The sequence below is a fragment of the Danio rerio genome, chromosome 6 (assembly GCF_052040795.2).
Source record: "Danio rerio strain M-AB ecotype USA chromosome 6, GRCz13ab, whole genome shotgun sequence".
NCBI lineage: Eukaryota > Metazoa > Chordata > Actinopteri > Cypriniformes > Danionidae > Danio > Danio rerio.
In genome coordinates, this window is record NC_141026.1 from 49,108,959 (window position 1) to 49,117,500 (window position 8,542).

At 35.3% G+C, this 8,542-nt stretch overlaps 1 protein-coding gene across 5 annotated transcripts in view; it reads right to left on the reverse strand.

Moving 5' to 3' along the window:
* The window catches only part of grm4 (glutamate receptor, metabotropic 4), a 273,711-nt gene that overhangs the window by 54,265 nt on the left and 210,904 nt on the right, over window positions 1–8,542 (reverse strand).

Consider the following 8,542-nt stretch of genomic DNA (forward strand, 5'->3'; position numbering starts at 1 on the left):
TACCTTCACAGTAACGAGCAAGCACTCGTGTACGGACATATCCAGGTCAGCGTCCAAAATCTGTGAACGAAATTCCGCTGAGATTGATGGTGTGCTGGAAACTGCAATCTATTTAAGCAGGACTAAATGTGCTAGCAGTCAATCTAATGGGACTTTTGCAAAATATATTGCTTTAGAGGTTATTTAATGCTATATCTACACCACAGTGTGGCTTTTCAAAACCACTTATTGCTAATTTAAAAATAAGCATTGTATATGAAAGGAAAAAAGGAACCTCTTTAAAGTTGAAATAGAAAAATAAAACCCTGCATTACCACTGCTTAGTATAAAATGCATGGGTGTAGTTATTTAGCTCTGTATAAACAAGTCGAAATTTCCTTTGCAGATACATTGAGTGCAATTTCTTTTTTTTCGAGTGCAATAGCTTATGGAAGGAGGCAGGCGAGGTGGACAGGATAACAATGCTGCTGCATCCAATGATGCATTTTAGATTAGGTGCCTTATTCTGTGGAAAGCCCTGCTGTCTCAGGCTTTAAAGTTTTGGTTAAGCTATCTGTATTCCGAGCACCTGACCGTGTCCAACTTAATTCCCTGGACCCTGTGCAGCTGAGTCTACTGAACAATAGCACAAGAAATTGTGTTTGCACAACTTGTGTTTGGGTTAGAACTATACCAATGCATAATCCACATCAAATTCTCACTAAAATCTAAGGCTGATTATCAGCTATGCTGGATTGCTGTTGATGAATATCCTTTCTTCTCTGTGGAGGCTTGGAAGCCGCGAGAGGCTTATTTCAAACTCTGATGAGTCAACCGTTCTGGATTAAGGAATTAAGATTTTTTACAGCCATGCTTGGTGGCAGTGCAGTTCCCCTTATAATGCAGACAGATGTAAAGGATTATGAGAATTTCATAAGGACAAAATATTCATCAAAACAAGAGGCTGCACATGAAGTGACTGAAATTTCCAAGGCCCCGAGTTGCACACAACTTTTATGCAATAGATTTGAGTGAAGGCTCGTATCTTGAGGTTTATTATGGAGTGTTGTGCTAAGTTTCCAGTTATAAAATGTATTTTTTTTACCTCCTGAACACCAAAATGTGTGGTAAACAAAACTCCTTTTTTCTATTGTGCCGGACTGTTCTAATAACAGTTTGCTATGGTTACGGATAGAGCCTGGAATGGCACGGCACAATTACAAACTGTTCTCGGTCCGGAATTCTTGGCATGGTTAGACAACCAAAAAAAAAAAAAAAAAATCTATATGTTTTGACATGTTTATAAAATAAAATGATCAATTTTCAACATCTCAGCTATAGGCCTACTGTATTTTTGATTCAGTTAAACAAATATAAGTTGGACATTTATGGAACCATGTATGTTTATGTGCTTTTGTTTTGTTCTGTGTGATCTAAAATATACTGGGTAATGTAGCTACACAAAATATCTTCTAAAACGTCAGGGCTATAAATGTCAATGCTAAAGCTCGTTACTTAATTATGAAGATACTATGAAAATAATTAAAATAACAAACTTAAAAACTAAAATTTTTTTTTACATAATATAATAGTCCTTTATTTGCTTTATATTCTGATATTCTATGTGTTGTTTTATATTAGTTTTTTATTTAACTTTGCAATGCATTTGTTAATGCATTTGTTGAATGTTTGAGTCGCTTTGGTGCATTTCTTACAACACTATTTACATTTGCACATCAGTTAATGCATTTCTCAAAACACTTTTTTGTGTGCACATCCTAGTAGCAGTTTCTCATTCCTTCCAACAGATTGCGAATGCTTTTGGACATGCATCAATTGCTTTCATACAACTCTCTGCTGTTTTATAACATTATCATTTGCTTATGTCATGTCAGTCAAAATGAATTAAACTTGTGAATGCTGAATAGTCATTCCATATAAAACTAATAGTCATCCTTTTATTACTTCAGTCATTACAAACAAAAAATGTTTAACTAAGTTGTCAAAGTCCGTCAAGCTAATTTTAATAAAAAAAAAAATAATCTTTTTTTTTTCTGAAAATGTCTTCTAAATTGAACAATTTGATGAATTATTTACAGACCTGTGTATGTTGTAGGTTCAGTTCCAATATGTACTGTAATATTGTGTACAGCTGTGCACAGCTCTACCCAAAGGATTGTTATGTTTGTGGTAAATAAGGGTGGATTTATTTTTTTTTTGCACAATGCTGTAAATAAATTAGAATTGCAAAGAGAAAATGCAGTAAAAATGTGAAACATAAAAATTAAGAGTCTATCTTTACTGTAGTTTTCAAATGGCTGTGCAAATAGTGTATATGGTGCTTTATTGAGCATTTTCAGGAAGTGTCACCAAAATCCGACCTTTTTGCATTGAAAAAATGTACAGAGTAAACTGTCATAATGAAAACATGACAAAGCCATTTGACTATCTTGTTAAACAATGGTGTCGGGACTTTTCATCTTGATGACACTGACACTTTCATTAACATCAATACTTGCTTTTAAGGTATGAACCATTTTGAGCAATTGACACGCTTTTGCAGGTTATCAACTAGGTTTTGCGGTTTGTACAAATTGTTTTGAGAAATGCATTAACTGTTGTGCAAATGGAAATAGTGTTGTGAGAAATGCACCAAAGCGACTGAGGAAAACCTGTAAATGGTTATATTTTACTATAAAATTGTAGTATATTTTATATCATTATCAACTTTTGATGTAAAACCGCTGTGTAATTTCATTGATTGTTATGAAATAATTTTGGTGCTATAGTTTTTATTATTGAAAGTGCCCACTCACTTTTGATAAGGTGATCATTTCCAAAATGTATTTCTGCCATGGCACTAATACTGATAATCTATTATTATTGCATCGTTTATTTTTCTGTTATGTGCAGAGATTTGAAATATATATATTTTTATTACCCCTCCAATCATGTTTTAATCATTATGTTACATTTTGATAATTTTCCCTTCAAATAAAATTTGCCCAGAGCCGCTCAACATATAACCTCTAAATGAATATGGGTACTGTGACTTCTATTGTATATTATGTTAGCACCCCTTTATGAGAGAGTGGCATAATCGTGTTAAGTTACGCTGTTGCTTTCGCTTTTACACGTGAACATGAAAAAAAATAGTTTTGGCTTTTATTTAAATTTAAATGAACAAGGAGCTGTTTACATTGCATTAGCAAGGCAATTACTGATGTGTTTTGTATAACGTTTCAAAGAGTTTTGTTGCAGCACACCAGTGGAAAATGAAACCGTATTAATGCTATCTGGCCTGGTTCAGCATAAAGAACGGTTTAGCACGACAGTGGAAAAGCGTTTCATGTCAAGACCTTTGCAAACCCCATAGTAACCACAGAAAACTCTATATCAACACCCTAGCAAAAACCAAACTACTTTACCAATCACATGCCAACCTCTACTCTACACAAAATATCTTACCAACCACATAGTATCCATTAAAACACCGTAACAACACTCTAACAACAACTACAATACCTTTCAAATCACATAGTAACCACACAGCAACAACCTAGTAAACGTATCCACCAAAACACCATAGCAACATCCTAGCAAGTACACACTGACAGCTATCGAAAATAATCCATTATCAACAACATGTTAACCATACAGAACATCATAGAAGCCATAAATAATCCAGGAAGCCTAAACAACAAACCAGAATGCTTTACAAAACCACCTTGTAATGATCGAGAACAGCAACCACCCCAAACGCACTAGCAACAGCATGCGCTATAAAAAAAGGAACAAGACTTACTGTAAGCAACTGCAACCTCTGAGGGTGACATTATATAAATCAAGTTATTGAACATGACATAAACCAAGCAAAACCAGCAGAAACTAGTGTCATGACTTTTGTTTATGTGCAGTATAGGGGTCTGACTCTAGCAGGGAGATGGCACTAAACAGTGAACTGTCCCCAGACATATATCCTTATTAGAGCCGCGAGTGTACTCCACAGCTTCAAAGGGCTAAGAGTTTTCTTCTGAGGTTCATTTGATGAGACATTGTGCGGCACTTCAAACAATGGGATCAGGAAGAAACACAGGTAGACTTCCACCTCCAGAGACAGACAGAGAGAGAGAGAGATTACTGCTCAGCCAAAAGATCCTTCGCCAACCATATTATTCAGCAGAGAGGACACATGGCCACTGTCAGCATCACAATGAGGTCTCGCCCTAACAACTACCAGAAAATCATTCTATATGAAAGTCCAAAAGCAACGGACAGACATGGATGGATGGATGGATAGATGGATGGATGGATGGATGAAAATGAAAGACAGAAAAAGATAAACAGATAAAATGATAGACAGGAAAATAGAACAATAGAATGAAAGACAACAGAAATAGAAAAAAAAATAAAAAAATAAAAACAGAACAATATATAGAATGATAAAACAATATGGATAGATGGGTGGGTGGATGGATGGATGGATGGATGGATGGATAGATGGACGGATAGATAGGTAGATGGATAGGTAGATGGATAGATAGATAGATAGATAGACAGACAGACAAACAGACAGACAGACAGACAGACAGACAGACAGACAGACAGACAGACAGACAGACAGACAGACAGACAGACAGACAGACAGACAGACAGACAGACAGACAGACAGACAGACAGACAGACAGATAGATAGATAGATAGATAGATAGATAGATAGATAGATAGATAGATAGATAGATAGATAGATAGATAGATAGATAGATAGATAGATTCGATAGAAAAATGTTAACAGCGCCCTTTAGTGTATTTGTCATCAGAAAGTGTAACCAAATGTGCCTGGCCAATGTAACTTTAAAAATGTACAAAAACGTAGCCTGAGCCATGTATTTCCAATGAGCCAGGACTGCTTTTAACTTCAGAATAGCACAATTCATTTAAAACAAGAAGTTGAATTTGTAAAAATGTTATTTATTTATTTATTTTTTTTATTATTATCAAGAAACATAACCACTTATGCACTTTGATGGGTCAATAGTGTCGTGAAATTAATTTTTAGGAGTTTTTCATGTAATAATGTAGATGTTTAAAACTCAAATCTATGTTTATTAAGGATGGTGAGTATTTTAAAATGTCTTTGACATTTAAAGTCATTTTGGGTGTTTAACAGTCTTTGGTTTCATCAATCAATTATTTTTGTTCCAGTTTATTACATTTTGTCTAAGCACAAATTTATGTTAATTGAAAATATTATATTTTTATGTTTACCTTATAAATTTAAATAAAGGTGCAGTGCACCCAAAAAAAAAAAATTAACATTCTTGTCATTTCCTGGATGATTTTTTTCAAGTTATTTTTTGAAGATGTTGGTAGCCAAATTGTTTTGGGGCTGCAATAAGATTCTGCAAAAAAGTGCCTGTACTAGCATGAAAGGTATGCTAAAATAATAATAATAAAAAAGTTTGAATTCCTATACTAATGTGAAAAAGATATAGCCCTTTTTCCTGTACTTTTACAATAAAATTTTAAATACAACATATTACTGTGAATGTTTATGGGTAAATTCTGTTAAGTGATACTAATGTAATTTGCTGTGAATATTACAGTAACATTGGGAAATTCTGGGAATTTTTTACAGTGTATTTTTGCACACACTTTATTTACAAATATTTTAGACAGACAGACAGACAGACTGACTGACTGACTGACTGACTGACTGACTGAAGGATGTATGTATGGATGGGTAGGTGGATGGATGGATGGATGGATGAATGAATAAATGGATGGACGGATAGACTGAACAATGGGAAGATAAAATGATAGAACAATAGAGCGATAAACAGTAAATCCAGCATTTTAAAGGCAATCAGACTCATCAGTGGACTTAAAGAAGGCACTCTGTACAGGAGTGATGGCTGCACACACAGAGCACTGATGAAGCGCCTCACTTCATCTTAGGCTATTCAAGTCTCTAACTAACCTCACTCTAATTTGCACCACAAAGAGGAAAATGTCTATGTGGGGAAACAGTCAAGGCAGAGTTACGAGATGCTTAGCAAGATTTGAGACCTGCAGTGTGTAGCCAAAAGATTTTCAAACCTCTCCTCAAGCCTACGTACAGTCAATGGCTGCCAGACACGGGTATCTCAGCTCATCTGCTGGTAACGTCTGCCATGGCCACTTCTGAACTGGCAGGAGAAGTGTTGAAAACTGAACACTTATAATTATCAACATATCTGTTCATTAATGTGAGTACGACGGCACTGAGTAATACAAAAGCTGTTGATTTGCTGTAAACAGGACTAGAAGTGTTAGATTCTACTTATCAGGCTTGCATGATATTATGCAAGAGGTTAAGACATAGATTTGAAAAGTAAACTCTCTTTTAATTAACATAGGCTCATTGTAAATACGTGCTTTAGACTGCAAACAGCAAAAACATACAGCTTTTTAGGTAAAATAAACACTATACAAGGCAGGATGACACACAACTTTTGTTCATTTTCACACTAACAATATTTACAGGCACATTGCATCCTTAAATAATGGAATATTTGTGTGCTGTTTTTGAATTAAATAAAAGTCACTAAATAACTTAAAGAGCCCCTATTTTGCATTATAAAAAGTCATATTTTGATTTTGGGGGTCTCCAACAACAGGTTGATATGCATGCAAGGTCAAAAAACACTTTGATTGTCTTATAATATGCCTTTATTTTTACCTAACTATCCTAACGACTGCCATATGATTTGTTTAGCGATTCATTTGTACCCCTCCTTAGCGCAAAGCTAATCCGTGCTGATTGGTCCTATAACCAAGTCTGTTGTGATTGGTCGACTGCATTCAGCACAAGACAGAGAGAAATGCCCACCACAGCTAAACAGAAGTAGCAGGGATTATGTGAGAGCCCAATGCAGGAATGCAATAAAGCAATGCAGTTAAACACCAGCATAATACTCTACTCCTAACCCCAAGTAATAACAATGACACACATTCAATGTTAATCCACACAGTGGCAAAAGTTGAACTATTTTGAAAATTGACTGCGCCGCGCGTGTGAGGAACAGCTGATGGTTGCCATAGCAACAAACAGCAATGGTGGTTTTGGACAAAATATGTGAACAGCCCCAAGCAGATTTAACCTGAGAGATACAGTACAAGCACTGATCTATAATAGCTGTGATTACAAGCCACGATTACAACGTATAACACACAATTAAACACATTTTGCCAACTACACAAAAGGAGGTAACAATTTTAATTACACACACATGCTATGATAAGGAGGAAGAATAATCTGGTCCAGAACATTAACATGTACTGACAAAGTCTCTGTCAAAGTCTGACAAAGTCCCATACATAATAGTCTCTGCTGCTACTTTCTTTAATAGCAAATGGCCGATGAATCCCGCATTGCAGCATAGGTTGTTGCCTCAACAATTGTATTGCAGCTGAATCTCCATCTATCAGTGATCGTCATCTTCATGTCATGATCAGTCCCGTGATCCCTCCTGCTCCATTAGTGTCTGAAGGGAAAGATGCCTTCACATTTTACCAGATCTGTAGCTACATGTTTGGTGATGTATCATATCGACATCAACATGTTTAAGCAAAATATCCGAACTCAACTCGATGCATTTATTAGACTCTGAGTCGACTATTTTGTTAAAGAATCAATAGTTTTAAACAAGTTGCACTTTCAGATTTAAACCTTAGCTGGATGTTTTCATTCACTCAGTGCTGGGTTACACACTGTATGGAAGGTCATTTTCAAAAACCCATAATAGCGGCTCCTTAATGGCTATAATTTGTTATTAAATATGCCAGTCTCACCTACTGTATTTCTATATGGACAAGTTTTCTGCAACTTTGTACAGTGTTATACTTGTGATGAAAAAACACTCAGATAAGAGTCCACAAACTAGAAAAAGCAATGTAAAATCAAGGTAAAACTATGTGGTGGCAATGCTCTTTTTGCTTACTGTACACTACCTGACAAAAGTTTTAGGAACAAAAAATAATTACTTTACTTCTAGTTGATCATTTGGTATCAGGAGTAGCTTATATGAAAGGCAAAGGCCCCTAGATTACGCTTATTTTACCCAAGTAAAATATGATCATGCCTTGATTTTTTTATTTCATTTGGACCTTAAGGTCTGGCTTTGCTTAGACAAAAGTCTTGTCACTTAACAGAAATAATGTATATTATAGAATATAAAGTCAGTGGAAAAATAATTAATATTTTGTATGACTTCCATGGGTTTGGAGGATGCATCCATACAGTTCTTCAATGACTCAAATAACGTATTAGTAAAGTCATCTGGAATGGCAAAGAAAGTGTTCTTGCAGGACACCCAGAGTTCATCAAGATTCTTTGTATTCATCTTCAATGCCTCCTCCTTCATATTACTCCAAAGATACTCAATGATGTTCATGTCAGGTGACTTGGTTTCATGCAGTCTTGTGCACATGTACAATAAGGGAGTGTATCTGAAATGTAAAAGTACGATATACAATGTTTTACAGATTCACAAAAATGTCAACAGCGCCCTCTAGTGGATTT